The sequence below is a fragment of the Pistacia vera genome, unplaced genomic scaffold (genome assembly GCF_008641045.1).
Source record: "Pistacia vera cultivar Batoury unplaced genomic scaffold, PisVer_v2 Contig117, whole genome shotgun sequence".
Taxonomy (NCBI): Eukaryota; Viridiplantae; Streptophyta; class Magnoliopsida; order Sapindales; family Anacardiaceae; genus Pistacia; species Pistacia vera.
Window position 1 is genome coordinate 647,270 of NW_022195215.1, and position 15,739 is coordinate 663,008.

At 37.4% G+C, this 15,739-nt stretch overlaps 2 pseudogenes; both read left to right on the top strand.

Annotated features, from left to right (window-relative positions):
- The first annotated feature begins 6,081 nt into the window (after positions 1 to 6,081).
- LOC116106917 lies at positions 6,082 to 8,425 on the top strand (annotated as a pseudogene).
- Positions 8,426 to 12,181: 3,756 nt separating this feature from the next.
- LOC116106907 lies at positions 12,182 to 13,465 on the top strand (annotated as a pseudogene).
- The last annotated feature ends 2,274 nt before the right edge of the window (positions 13,466 to 15,739 follow it).

A 15,739-nucleotide genomic window follows, 5' to 3' on the forward strand; every position in this document is an offset into this window, starting at 1 on the left:
GCCAAGGTAGGCTCAGACCTCACAACTCATGAGGCGAGTCATTACGGCCAATCTGCAATGACCGACATTCGATTATAACCAACGTCGTAAACGTGCACGACTAGCTTGATAGCACCTACCAACCCAACCTCATGACTCACCCTTACACACAATGTGCATAACGAAGGGGCTCGCAAGCAACGAATTTGCAAACTCACTTGCTCAAGTGTAGATTAACAGAGCTAGCCAGGGCAATCCTCACAAACGAAGACTTAGATCGGTACAGAAGATGCTCGATGATCTAAGAGGCTGCCAAACAATGCACGAAGAATAGTGAGCCCCCCCTTCACAAAGGAAGTTCACCAAGCCCACTTCTCCAAGGATTCAAGGCACCAAAAAGTAAGTTTGATGTGGAAAGGAGATCCCAAAGACCACCTCAACACTTTTAACGACCTGATGGAACTGCACAGCAGTCTATAATTTAGCAAAGTGTTGCTACTTTACCGTCACATTGGTTGGATGCCAAGAAGTGGTACAAAAGACTAAGGCAAACTCCATTGGTTCTTGGCAACAATTCTCCTCGCTATATCTCACAACATTCATGCGAGGAGACAGTTTACAATACCGCTCACACTACTTGAGCAACATTCTCAGAAAGGTGAACACTGACCTCTATTTAACGAGTTCCAGAAAAAGCAAGCAAATGTCGCGGATGCACCCAAAGATCAATCACTACTTTGCTAATCACAGGCATAAGGCCGCAACGGAGCTGTGGAAAGAGCTCCAAAGTGAAGATCATGTGAGCCTTGCAAAGTTTTACCAAATGGCTGCAAAGCATCATGAGTAGAAAGCTCCTAGCTGCCCTAGCTAGAAGTTTGTTGCGAAAAGCCCCGAATAGGCACAAAATCGCCCATCATAAACGAAGAGGCTAAGATCATAATGATCGGACGGAACAAGTTCCACAAGTGGTAAAGACAGAAAATCGTGGGAAAGGCACTTTTTCTGTGGTAGCAGAATACACCGCCTCACATACGACATAGCTCACATATATGAAGTGTCCCTTGAGGCTAAGAGACTGCCCACTCCAAAAAGAATGTGGGGCCCTTAAATAGATCAGACAAAAAAGATTATGATACCATCGAGACATCCGAACAATAAATGAGTGTCGGCTTTAAAGATGTCATCGAGGATCTGTCTCCAGAAGGGGTCCTTAAAAGAATTTTTTTAGGAGGCACAAGCTCACGAAGGTACTGACGAGCAGAATAACCAGATCTAGCAAGCCCCGACCAAAACGCCAACAATGAGTCCTAGTAGGCATGATTTACAGGTCCCGACAGAGCAGGGAACTCAAGGCGCTCTCACGAGCATATGCTTGAGGTTAGAACAGACTCCGTCCCCCGGTAATAAGCTGTGACCAGAAGTCGTTGAAGTGGCCCTTACAAGAGACGAGGTGATAGGATTCATATGGCAAAGTGTGAAGAATCTCTCGCCACAATCATGATACAATTGTAATCACAGCCATGATCGGCAACGCCAAAGTACTAAGGGTGATGGTGTGATAATGGCTGTGCAACGAACATTATCTCCTTGGGAGCCTTCCAGAAATGAGTTCCAGAGAGAAACTTAAGGGTGTACCCATCGCCGCTCTATGGATTCACCATGGACAACCTATTCCTAGGAACAATCACCTGCCCATGACCTTGGGGAAGAACCAAAGGTTATGATGGGGATGGCAGAATTCTTAACAGTGACTGCCCGACCATATACAATGTCATCCTCGGAAGACCGATCCTAGATAATTTGAGTGCGACACTTCAGTGCATTGCCAAACAATGAGGTTCCCGACTCAAAGGGGTTGCGACGATCAGAAGCTGTAGAAAAGATCTTGGAATGTTCCAACTGGGCCATTAATGCTACACAAAAAATGGCCGCTCCCAACCAGTGTCATGGTAGAGTCTGAGCCGCATGCGGATCTCTCGAGGATACTAATCCTCGTATCCAATAGAAGAGCCTGCATAGGCGCAACAGAAAGTTGCGAGAAATTCTTTCAACAAGGAAGACCTACCTCGTGTTTTAAAGTTAGTAGCAGTCTGATTAGAAATGACCAACGGTCTGGTGGGATTTCTAAAAAAAAAAAAAACTCGACATATCGCGGGTACACGCGATATGGTGGGATCAGCTTTGAGGTATGTTCATAGGTTGATAGCGACCCACACGCTCGACCAATTTGACAAAAGATAAGATCTATGGATGCAAGCGCTCTAAAGCGCTCAAAGATGAAGTTGACAAACGTCTGAACTCAACTTCATCGGGGAAGTGAAATACCCAGACTGGCTTCCAACCTAGTCTTGTGAAAATGGTCGAATGGCAAGTGGCAAACTTGTGTCAACTTCACAAATTTAAATAAGCTTGTCCCAAAGCCAGTTTTTGCTGTCCCAAATTGACCAGTTAGTAGATGCGACAGATAGGAACATACTACTCAACTTTATGGATTCATACTCGGGATATAACCAAATTCCTGATGTATCAGCCGATGAAGAACATACCTCATTTATTACTGACCGATGGGTGTTTAGGTCATGTCGTTTGGCTTGAAGAACGCTAGAGACTTACCAGCGTTTGGTGAATAAGATGTTTGCCAAACAAACGGTAAGACAATGAGTGTACATCGATGACATGCTCATCAAATCAAAGGTCGCTGAAGTCACATTGTGCACCTGGGGGAAATGTTTCATCCTTAGAAAATCACAAATGAAACTGAATCCTCTAAAGTGTGCTTTTGAGTAAGCTCGGGAAAGTTTTTGGGATCTGGTCAATCAGTACCTAGAGAAGATCCAAGCTTTCTAGACATGGAAAGCCTAACCAGCATAAGGCAGGTTCAGAGCTTGATGTGCGCCGTGGCCCGCACTAGCAGTTTTGTTTCTTGAGCCATAGACAGTGCTTACCATTCTTTGAGACCCTAAAGGGGAAGAAGGGTTTCACGGTGGAAGCGAGTGCGAGAAAGTCTTCTAGGAATTGAAGAATATGGGACAACCTCCTTTGTTATCAAAGCCTGTCCAGGGCGACCGCTGCTACTATATTTATCAATATCTAAGTTAGCGATCAAACGCGCTCTGGTACGTGAGGAAAGGATGAGTGCATAGATGATATATTATGTGGCAAGAGATTACTCAACACAAAGACAAGATACCCAAGATGGAGAAGCTCGCTTATGCACTGTCATCGCCGCTAGGAAGCTACGGTCCTATTTTCATTGCAGTCCATACATGTGTTGACAAACTTTCCATTGAGAGATAATGCAAAAGCCTGAAGTATCGGCAAATTGATCCAATGGACGATGGAAATGAGTCAGCATGAATATCAAGTACATCCCAGGAATAGCAATAAAGGCCAACAATTAGCGAACTTAATTTCAAATTCTCCTACAGCCAAAAGGAGAAGTAAGCTCGCCAAGGCAAGCACCTCAGCAAAGCAACGTAGAAGTCAAAGCTTGACTGTCTAGGGCAGTGGACTTTGTATATAGATGAGTCATCAATGAGAAGGGGGCAGGAGCTGGGCTCTTGCTCGAAAGTCCCAAAAGAAACCGGATCAAGGTCGCAGTCAGATTCGGTTTGCCGCCTCCAACAAGAGGCTGAAAACGAGGCATTGCCACGGGGATTCGCCTCGCCAAGAAATATGGGGCAGAGTTTCATCAAGATTTAGAGGTGACTCCCAGCTCTAATCCACTAGATTACCGAAAATATCAAGCAAATGAGGACATAATGACATCCTATCTCCGGCAAGTGAAATCCAACATTCAAATCTCTGCACAATTCATCAAATTCCAAGGGAGAAGAATTTAGTGGCCGACACTCTCTACCTACTCGCCTACCTCTCTATGAGCCAAGAGAACCTAATTCGACACATGTTAAGTTCCTCCCAGTCTAAGCATCCTCAATCCCAAGGAACCAATCTTACTAACAAGGCAAAGATAACTGGATATGGCAATAATTGAAAAACCCTTGCTCGTGTTTTATATATATATGGGTTTTTTTTATATATTTTATAGATTAAACTATATTAATAATTTTATAAAATCAATGAGCACATTTATTGACTGTCAATCTTTTGTGGAACATAGTAAAATAAGTTTTTGATTGTTGGTATTAGTGTTTAGTCATTCTATAGAATTGGATATAATTTTTTTTTTTGTATTTTTACCTTATACTGGTATAAACCTGTTATGTATGATTTCCCTTCAAGCTGGAGAATTGCGAGATCATAGCTCGATCCAGAATCAGCTCGACTCTACCAATTGTCCGACCCAACATAGCTCGTCGAGTTATGCTCGACCTAGCACAATGAGTCACGACCAATCCTTACAGTATTTCAACCATTTACAGATAACTTCAGATCCCGTATCTCGGAAAGGATAAATCGACAACAATCTTTGCACATCATAGTGCCCATTTGCAAGAATATCGGAGTTGCATTTACAAATTATTTGTATCCAATTTGCTCTTTCCTGGTACGAAATCTGTACATAAACCCTCCCCAAGATGAAAAGGGTTAGCAAATTTCAGATTTGTCGTGTAAACTCTCACAGCAAATAAACCAAGGCAGTGGATATAGGTTTAAGAGTGCAACCCCCAAACCACTTTAAAAACTTTCTTGTCCATTCATTTTACTACAATTTTTCATTTACATATTGCTAGTTACGCACACATCAGTTCTGATTCCGACAAAGATCGATCGGATCAGTCAAGTTTGTGTATTTTTTGCATCAACAATAACTTAATGTGATTTACATTATCTATTCATACATCTTATACAAATTATTGCAATAAAAATTAAAATAATAAAAAAATATGTATAACAACATGCCATATGACTACCACGTCGTCACTTGCCGTCAATGTGCTGGAGATCGTACACGGAATTAATCCGACAATGAACAAAACAATTAGCCCCAACAAGGCCTTACCCATCACTTAAGTAATTCAATCATTCTTCGTTACCAGTCGCCAAAATGATTCAGCAATTGTCTAAACGATAGTCATCCTTGGTTCACTTGTCGGTCCACTAAAATCATTCAGCTCCACCACCTTTTTCTTTTTCTTTCCCCCTAATTTTCATTTATTTGTTTTTTCCATTTTTTTTTTTCCGCCATATTTCTTCTCACTTTCATTCACCATAGCCATCGGGCGTCTCTCGGAATAATTCACATTCTTCCAGCTGAAACGGCGCCATCAGACGCCGTTTCAGTTCCGCCTCACTATCTGCCTGTCCTTGTCCTTTTTCTGTCAAAAACGGTTTCCAGTCCAACCTTTATTGTGATAAGCGTATAAATATCCAACTTACAAATTTGAAGCAACCAATATTGAAAAGCTTCAAAATATTATAAATAATCAATTGAGCGCATGTGGCTGCACTATTTTAATCCAAAATATAAAAGAAATGACATTTAATTTTAAAACAATCCAAACAAAGCCAAAATATAAAACATATATGAAAGATCCACAAAGACACTGCCAATGCCTCAAGGTCAACCTGTCGAAGCCAATGCCAAACTTTCACAGTTGGAACAGCAGATTACTATTTTATCTAAAAAATATTAATATTTTAGGAACTCAATTTCTTATACACTGTGGAATCTTCAATGAAGTGATGCTTCATCCTACTATTATTTATTTAAAACATGAATAAATGCCAGTTGTCTTCTTGCTTACGAGTCAAATAGTCAAATTGTCAACGGAAGACTTTCTCTTAACCCATAAATTAATATTATGAAAACTACTTGTAATTAAGCAATTTTGGAATTGACATCTATGGCTGAGTCTGACCAATTCTTGAATCATATACCTGTTTCATATTGGGATTTTAATGGGATAGTCACAAGCTTTTGCTAGGTCTTTTATCCAGTTGCCGTTGATGACCTTAACATATAAAATAGTTTGAGAACGGCAAACAAGACTGGAGAAATTTAACGTAATACTCGCTACCACCTTCTCCCCTTCTTATATACTCACAAAATTAACAGCATTTGACGCACAACACCTTTATTAATTTTCCTTAGCAAATTAACAAATACTGAGCCTTTCCCTAGCTTACCTGAAAGTGAAAATGGTGAGCGTTGATGATGTTCCAAGGCTCAACGTGCGGAAGTCCGCCACCGTCATGGCAATCGGAACTGCAACTCCTTCAAACTGTGTTGATCAAAGCACCTATGCTGATTATTACTTCCGCATCACCATAGTGAGCACAAGACAGAGCTTAAGAGAAATTCAAACGCATGTTAAGTCATCAGACCTTATAATTTCCCATCATTTCCTTATTAATTTGCTTTTGCACGTTTGCATGATATATGTAGAGAGATTGTTATAAGATCTTTGAGGTTTTTTTTGGCTCTCTTCCTTTTTAATCTCTTTTGGTCAATTTTATGTTAGTTTTTCCAGAAAAACAAAATACACGGAAATAATTGTTGAGAAATTATAATATAATGAGCTAGGTATTTGAATCTACTAAAAAGGCAAAGGATTTTTTTTTTTTTTTTTTTGGTTAATATACTTTGGAAGGGATATTCTCATATCTAACCAATCAGGGCCGGCCCAAGGGGTAGGCAGGTAAGGCACCTGCCTAGCCTCCCAAAAAAAAGCCCAAAAAATTGCTCAAAATTATTTTAAGATTTTTTTAAATATATTTACGAAATCCTATTAGGCCTAAAAAAGTTTATAATTTTTTTATCCAAACCGGTCCAAAGACCCCAAAAAAGCCGAAAAGGCCCGAATTCTTATAATTCTTTTATATAAATTACAAAAAAACCATGTTTCATATTTCCATTCACCCCCTAAATTAACTAACTAGTTATTAAATGTCTAAAATTTCAAACCCTATCAATCCCTAAAATGATGAAAACATTGCATTTCACCCCTCTACATTGCCATAGTGTTGCGGTTGCGTTAAAGTGATGAATTCCGGTCAATTTTTCTCACAAAATGTCCGGATTCATCACTTAATCATTTCCGAAACGTTTTCCAACCTTGACAACCCCCAATTTGGTCATTTTTTGCTAATTTTCGCAACCCATTTTCATTTTTTACCACGTGCGACAACCATTTTCGGCACTTATCCGATGTCGTTGACCTCCCCACACTACCATCTTCGTCTCCTCAGCCTCCCCAAAACCCCTCCTTACCTAACCCTGGTGCCCGCTGTCACCTCTCACCCCACAGAAAGATTAGGTAATTTGGCTATATTATCAATTGAAAAAGATTTGGTTTCTAATTTGAATATAAAATTTAGTTAGTGATTTTTTGCTTCTCAAAAAGGAAGAAAAATAATTTGAAATAATTTTTTTATATAGATGCTTATATATTAAAAGGGCCCCAAGTAACTATAATCTAGGGTCACAAATGTTTTTGAGACGGCCTGAACCCAATGTTCCTCAAAACAATTGAAAACATACGGACAGAATATTGTCGCCCACTTCGATGACGAAACTATACGCTACACTTATTACTTTATAATAAAATTATTTTAACCTTTTCCAGATACCAGCATACACCAACCTAGTAAAATTAGAATCCAATACATTCAATTGATCTTGTTTTGTCATATATTTCAGGTGAAAAATCCATGATCAAGAAGCGTACATGTACTTGACTGAGGAGATTTTGAGAAAACCCAAGTGTTTGTGAATACATGGCACCATCATTGGATGCCAGGCAAGATATGGTGGTGGTTGAGGTCCCAAAGCTAGGCAAAGAAGCAGCCACCAAAGCCATCAAGAATGGGGTCAGCCACATCCAAAATCACCCACTTGTTGTTTTGCACCACAGTGGTGTTGACATGCCTGGTGCTGACTACCAACTCACCAAGCTCTTAGGCCTTCGTCCGTCTTTAAACGTTACATGTTTACCACAAGGCTGCTTGCTGGTGGCACATTCTTCGCCTTGCCAAAGACTTGGCCGAGAACAACAAAGGTGCTCGTGTCCTTGTTGTGTGCTCCGAAATTACTGCTGTTACTTTCCGTGGTCCTAGTGACACCCACCTGACAGTCTGTGGGTCAAGCCTTTGTTTGGCGATGGTGCAGCTGCTGTCAGTCGGCTCCGACCCAGCCTGGAGTCGAGAAACCCTTTTTGAATTAGTCTCTACCTCACACATTTTTGCCTGATAGCGATGGGGCTATTGATGGGCATCTCCGTGAAGTTGGGCTTACATTTCACCTTTTGAAAGATGTTCCCGGGCTTATTTCAAAGAACATTGAGAAGAGTTTGGTTGAGGCATTCAAGCCTTTGGGTATCTCAGATTGAACTCACTTTTCTGGATTGCACACCCTGGTGGTCCGGCAATTTGGATCAAGTTGAATCAATTGGGCCTTAAGGAAGAGAAGTTGGTGCCACAAGACATGTGCTTTCCGTACGGTAACATGTCAAGCGCATGTGTCTTGTTTATTTTGGACGAATGAGAAGGAAATCAACTGAAGTGGATTAAAGACCACAGGAGAAGGTCTTGATGGGAGTTCTCTTTGGATTCGGGCCCGGACTTACTGTTGAGACAGTCGTTCTCCACATGATTGCTACGCTTAAAAGTTTCATTTATTGATTTGATTTTTCATTTTCATTGAACTTTTCTGTTTTTTCCATGTTATTTGGATTTATATTAGTTCCCTTGAAGATGTATGACAATATCAAGAAGTTAATAATGGTGAGAATAATAACGAATTGCAATTTTAATCGTGGTTACTTATCAAAATCGATGTGTTTTTAATCTTTTCTTTTGGTTAATTATAAAATTCCTCGTAAATCTTATATACCATGTAAGTTGCAGTATTCTTTGAAATATTTTCAGTTACATGGAATATGAGATCCAACTTTTACAGGCTTCTTTGGAGGAACTAATCAGGTTGAATGGCACATCCTTAACTTCAGACTTAGCCACCACCCCAAAACGATGGACAAAATGAGGGGTCAACAGAACCTAGAGATGTAGCTATGTGTTTTACTAGCGTCGGCAAAACAGTGGTTCAAATGGCTCACATGGATGAAATATGAGTAATCTTACTAACTATTCTACTATCCTTTGAAATATAACGCATAGTACAGATACTATGCATAGTACAATACCATGTGTAATTTAACAAGATAGTAACCAGTTAGTAAAACTCGTGAATAAGCATAGTATTATTAATGAAATATTGTTACAATACTAGTTGGCACCAAAATTAAGCGAAGTCCTTTTGAAAATATGTATGTAGAAGTCCCCCCCGCTCTTCTAACCATATTCCTAGACAACCAAGGCAATTAGCAAGAGAAAAGCAATTAATGAGATCAAGGAAAGCGTCCAGTGGCTCAATCTGAATGAAAAAGGTGTATGATGTCAAGCTTATCGCCACCTATCCTATCAAGGAGGCAAATCTGAATTTTCAACAGAGATATTATGGACCTTCAAAATTCACCAACTGGTGGGGACAGTAGCGTATAAGTTAGACTTTTCAATTAGTATAGTTGCTCTAAAACTAACGATGATGTAAGGTTTAAGACATATTTATTTTCATATAAACTTTATATGTTTTATCATTAATAAAATAATGATTATTCTACGTTACTTAAAGTCATATATATTTAATTAAATTGCGCATATCCTCGAGCTTGTTCTAGAAAAATTCTATTTTCAAGGTTTGAGAAAATATACTTTTTGTAATTGTAAATTAATTAATTAAATTGTTGATTAATTAATTAGAAATTAGGTCCAAATAAGGAGGCTTTATAAGGTGTTAATAATTGAACTTGGACTCAAATTAGGTTGCACTCAAATGGGCCTACTTTCGTTATTAGTTTATTAATCAGAGAATAACATAAACTAGAATAAGATATTTCGGACAGCACTAATCCATATTGAGTGGCTATTTAAGGAGGCTTAAGGTCATTATACGTAAGATTAAAGAGAAAATTATAAGAAAACCCTAGCCACCAATATTCTCTACCGTCCCGGTAGAAGTTATTTTTGATTCCATTGCATGGGATAATTCCCATCAGCGTGAGATCCTGTATGTATCGATTTAGAGGTACCACACTTGGGGTACTCTGAGGATTCAACAGGAGAAAGAATATCAAAACAGTCTTACTTTTTCTTACTCAGTTCTTATTTTGTATTCCGTTTTTTTTTATATTCATATATGATATGTGTAATTGTTTTTTTGATACAAATAACACATGCATGTATATATATTCAAAAACAATTCCACATATATATCTGAATATAAAGAAAACAAATACAAAATAAGAGTGAGTAAGAAAAAGTTACCGACGCTTTGCTATTTATTTCTCCTCGTTGAATCCTCACAAAGTTTCCCAATAGTGGTATCGACCATTGATAATGATGTTTTAATGCTATAGGGTTTAATGACTTTTTGGATCCTCTGAACCATGTTCTGTGTTTTGGTTACTTGATCCCTTATGTTTAAAATTTATGGATGATTTTTTTTTCCTGAATTTTGCTAACATGTTGTTGAAATTTGTTTTGCTCAATCCAATATCGGGAAGGTTGATTTTTGGCCAAAACACACAGCCCCTGAAAATTGTCTTGTTAATTCATCCAGGGGGCTGTTTGACAAATTGAAAGTTTTGGGGCTTTTGTGAGAGTTCCATAACTGAAATTTTTATAGTGTAAATTTTATGAAAATTGCAGAGGGTCAAAAAGGTTATTTCCAAAGATCAGATTTTGATCTATATTTGATTCTAATGGCTAAAATTCATAGAATTGATTTAATGAAGATTATATTTGCAGATTTTATTTATTATAATTATTATTTTTGTTTATTATAGATAAAATCCCTAATTAATAGGGATTAGATGGATTAAAAATCCTTGATTACCAAATTCAATTTTAACTTTTGAATTAGACTATTATTCTTATATTTGATAAGTGATAATGTAATTAACACATAATATTTTTTTTTCCTTAGTAAAGAAGTTTGTTTTTAAACGTTGTAACCTCTTGTTTATAATATCAAGACTTCGATAAAAAAAGGCATTGAACGATTTGTTAAAACACTCTTCTTAGGAGTCTAGTTCCCTCGGAGCTAATTCTTTTCCATCATGTTGTATTCATGAGTCTAACATAGAGAAGTGCAAAAACCGCTCTGTGCTCGTTGTACCACCAACCTTCCAATCAAATAAATCGTGTTCCAACTAGTTTTGATTTATAGAGTCTTACCCTAACAGTTAATAATATTTTTATAGAAATATTCAATTGCATGACATCTTATCTATTTCTTAAAAACAAAAACCATTTCATATCTTTGTAAATAAAAACACACACAATAATACTTTGTATAACATAGAGCAAAAATGGTTCAACCGGCTAGCCACCGCCACACCTAGCTTTGGAACAGCACCTGCAAATTTGAATTACTTATTTCTATTTTTATTAAAAAATATTTAAATATTAATTTCAGAAACTCAAATTTTTTAAAGAAAGAATCTTCAATGAAATGATGGCTTTATTTAGGAACAAAAAGCTACGTTGTCTTCTTGCATTACGTCAAATTGCCGCTGCTAATTAGTTTTTCTTTTCATTAATAAAAATGAAACTGAAAATTTTAGGCTCTTACAGTCTACACGACTGCACCTACAATTCTGTCTATCAAATCCTTAATTTGACCTTGCGCTTTTAATCAATTAATTAATAAATTATTATTTTAAATAAGTTTAAAAATTAAAATTAAAAAATAGTAATAATAAATTTTTGTTGGTGAGCCAACAAATCAGTCACAAACCGATTGAATTGTAAACAATTTAATCCTAAACCATTACTACCTACCCATATATTAAAGTCAAATAGTCAATCTTTGAATTAAACATATCATCTGAACTAGTATTTGGGAATTAGTTTAATTAAATTTTAGGTTCTCAATGGCTCTATGGTTAATTGACCCTTCAATCATCTACCCTCTTCATATTGGTTATTTCTTTGAATAATCACAAGCCTGCAAATATATTGTTGAATCTCATCAAATCTGAACTCTCACATTAAACAAATGTTATTCACCAACCATCAAGTGCTGATTGATATTAATTATTGTATAAAATATCACTTAACATTCCTACCAAGCCATCTCCTCCTATAATACTCCACAAACTAACAACAATCCCCTCAACACTCATTTTATTTCTTAGCAAATACAACTTTTGTCCTTTCCCTGCTTACGTGAAAGAGAAAAATGGTGAGTGTTGACGAAGTTCTCAGGCCAACGTGCCGAAGGTCCGGCACTGTCATGGCAATCGGTACCGCAACTCCTCCCAACTGTGTTGATCAAAGCACATATCCTGATTATTCTTCCGATACCAACAGTGAGCACAAGACAAGCTTAAAGAGAAATTCAAGCGCATGTGTGGTCATCAGACTCATCATTTACCCATCATCTCTTATTAATGTTTGGGACGTTGCGATGCACGGACACTAAATAACACAATTCACCATAACATTTCACTAACTATTCAATTGATTTTGTTTTGTCATATATTTCAGGTAAAATCCATGATCAAGAAGCGATACATGTACTTGAATGAGGAGATTTTGAAAGAAAACCCAAGTGTTTGTGAATACATGGCCCTTCATGATGCCAGGCAAGATATGGTGGTGGTTGAGGTACCAAGCTAGGCAAGAAGCCGCCACCAAGGCTATTAAGGAATGGGGTCAGCCAAATCCAAAATCCACCCACTTGGTGTTTTGCACCACTAGTGGTGTTGACATCCTGGTACTGACTACCAACTCACAAGCTTTACCACCTTCGTCCGTCCTGTTAACGTTACATGATGTACCAACAAGGTTGCTTCGCCGGTGGCACGGTCTTCGCCTTGCCAAAGATTTAGCAGAGACAACAAAAGGTGCCGTTCCTTTTGTCTGCTCAGAAAATACTCTGCTGTACTTTCCGTGGTCCTAGTGACACCCCCTTGACAGTCTTGTGGGTCAAGCCTTGTTTGGTGATGGTGCAGCTGCTGTCTCGTTGGTTTCTGATCGTATCCGTTCCACGTTGAGAAGCCAATGTTTTGAAATAGTCTCTACGGCTCAAACAATTTTGCCTGACAGTGTGGCTATTGATGGACATCTTCGTGAAGTTGGGCTTACATTCACCTTTATAAAGATGTTCCCGGGCTTATTTCAAAGAACATTGGAGAAATTTTGTTGAGGCATTCAAACCTTGGGTATCTCAGATGGAACTCACTTTTCTGGATTGCACACCCCGGTGGTCCGGCAATTTTGGATCAAGTGAAATCAATTGGGCCTTAAGGAAGAGAAGTTAGGTGCCACAAGACCATGTGCTTTCCGAGTATGGTACATGTCAAGCGCTTGTCTTGTTATTTTTTGGACGAAATGAGAAGAATCAATTGAAAATGGGTTAAGATACTACAGGAGAAGGTCTTGAATGGGGAGTTCTTCTTCGGATTCGGGCCCGGCCTTACTGTTGAGACAGTCGTCCCTCCACAGTGTTGCTACCGCTTAAAGATTCTTATTCTTGATTTAATTTTTCGTTATCCTTGAGTTTCTATTTTCCCATGTTTTTTTTGATTTAACCTTTTTCTGAAAAAAGATTTATGGAATAACAAAAAGTAATTGTGTGGTGAAAGTAATAATGAATTCAATTTTAATGAATAAATTATTTTTAATCATGGTTAATTAATGAACATCCTTTGTGTTTTCTTTATTTTTTTTTCTTTTGGTTTACATTTAAAATTAATAATAATCTTGTTTCTCTTTCTTCAAGTCCTTTTGAAACTGAAGTTCAAGGTTTGCAGTGCAGAACTTGTGAGGAATACCATACAAGAGATAATAGAAAGTTTAAATATTAGGACAAAGCATATAAAGGTGAGGGAAACTTATCGGTTATCACCACCCCTAATGGCTTCTCCTATCCATTTATCTTCCAAATCTAATGTCCTTCCCATCCCCATGATCATTCCAATATTAGGATATTGCATTGAGATGACTTTCCAAGAGCATTTTAAGGAAAGAATTTAACCATAAAAGTACCCTATTTATTTTATGAATAACATTTTTGCTCCTCATCACGCGTGATATAAAGAATCTATTTTAAGAGGGATCTCCATAACTATTTAGCAAAAAACAAATTCTTTTTCACACCAGTCCCAATTCCAAACCCTCATTTATTTTTAGGTCTGAAAACAATGTTCGCTTATTGAATCCTTGGAACAAGAAGTCTCTCATCAATTTTTCAATTTTTTTTTACACAATTAGAATTTTAAACCGTGATTAGTAAATACAGTATGACAAAAAACAATACAGATTTTAATGGATAAATATGACAAATGATAAAAAATATGTTTATAAAAATCTTATAAAATTTGAATATAAAAAATATATATAAATTTAATACATAATATTATTATAATAAATTTTAAAAAATATGATAAATCATTTGTTTTAACACTTTGATTGTTCTCACCTTCTCCTTCTAATCTAAGATTAATTAATTGACTCACATTATCTCTCTCTTTCTTTCTTTCCAATCTCTCCCCCGGTCCCACCCTTGAAGCAAAGACCCAACGTTTCACTTTATTAATTCTCTTTGACTTTTTCTTTCTTTCTTTCGGTTTCTGCTTCTGGGTTCTGTGCTTACATTGAGATCTATCTCAAGTATGGACATAACATCTGAGTATCATCAAAACTTTCCATGTATTTTTTTCTGTATATTAATTTTACTATCATTCCAACATATAATTTACAATTCACCGATGTTCCTGTTTAAGCATGGAATAACAAGAAAAAAAAAAATTTCTCAGAAATGTTAATTGTGAGACAATTCAGTCGGGATCCTCTTTTCACTTCTTCACCTTTAGATTGTCAGAAGGGCCTCGAATTGTTCCCAGTTATAGGCTGTCTCTTCGTCGCATCTCACAACTTCTAATTTCTTAAGATCATAAAGGACCGGGTAGCTCACAACTAGAGAAGAAAAGCTGAAACGCGGAAGAGAGTAAAGAGTTACATACAGAACCGACGAAGAAGAGAAAGAGATTTTGTGTCAAACCCCACTAAACGACGTCGTTTTGGGGATTTGACACAAAATCTCTTTTCTCTTCTTCGTGATTTGTGTCAAACCCCCACAAAAAGACATCGTTTTGAGGGATTTTTTTTTTTCCTAATATTTCACGAATTATACGGGTATTCATATTATACGCGTATAATTCGGTAGCTTTTATAAAATATATAATATTTTATACCGCAAATTATAACGTTTATTACTAAGTTTTAAACACGGAAAGAAAATAATTAAAAGAGCCATAGCAGAGAGATTGGAGTCTCCTACCTTTTCAATTTAGGAATTTTATTGCTTATCTCCTTATATAGTTATTGTTGAGCGATTGTCTTTAAATTGATTTCCACTATCGGCGAGGAATACAGATTAGGTAAGTGAGTCCTTGAGGTAAGGTAATATAAAATATACTATTTCTCTTTTAGATTGGATATGATCGAAGCATATTTATCTCTAATTCACCATATCCACTTTCCTTAGTGCTAAGATCCTATAGGAGTTATAAGAAGATATTGTTTTCCTTTTAGGAAAATGTAGTTATCATTATAGAGGGGAATTTTGGCCCAGGCCCAAAAAACTGGTTATAGGATTGGTGCCCTCCCAGGACCGTCCTATAGGCCGAGGCCTAGAATTAGACCAGGCCAAAGGAGAGGGATTGGTCCTAGCCCAGCCCTCCTCCAGGGCCCGGGGCCAAACTCCAATCCCAAATTGCCTGAAAAATATCCA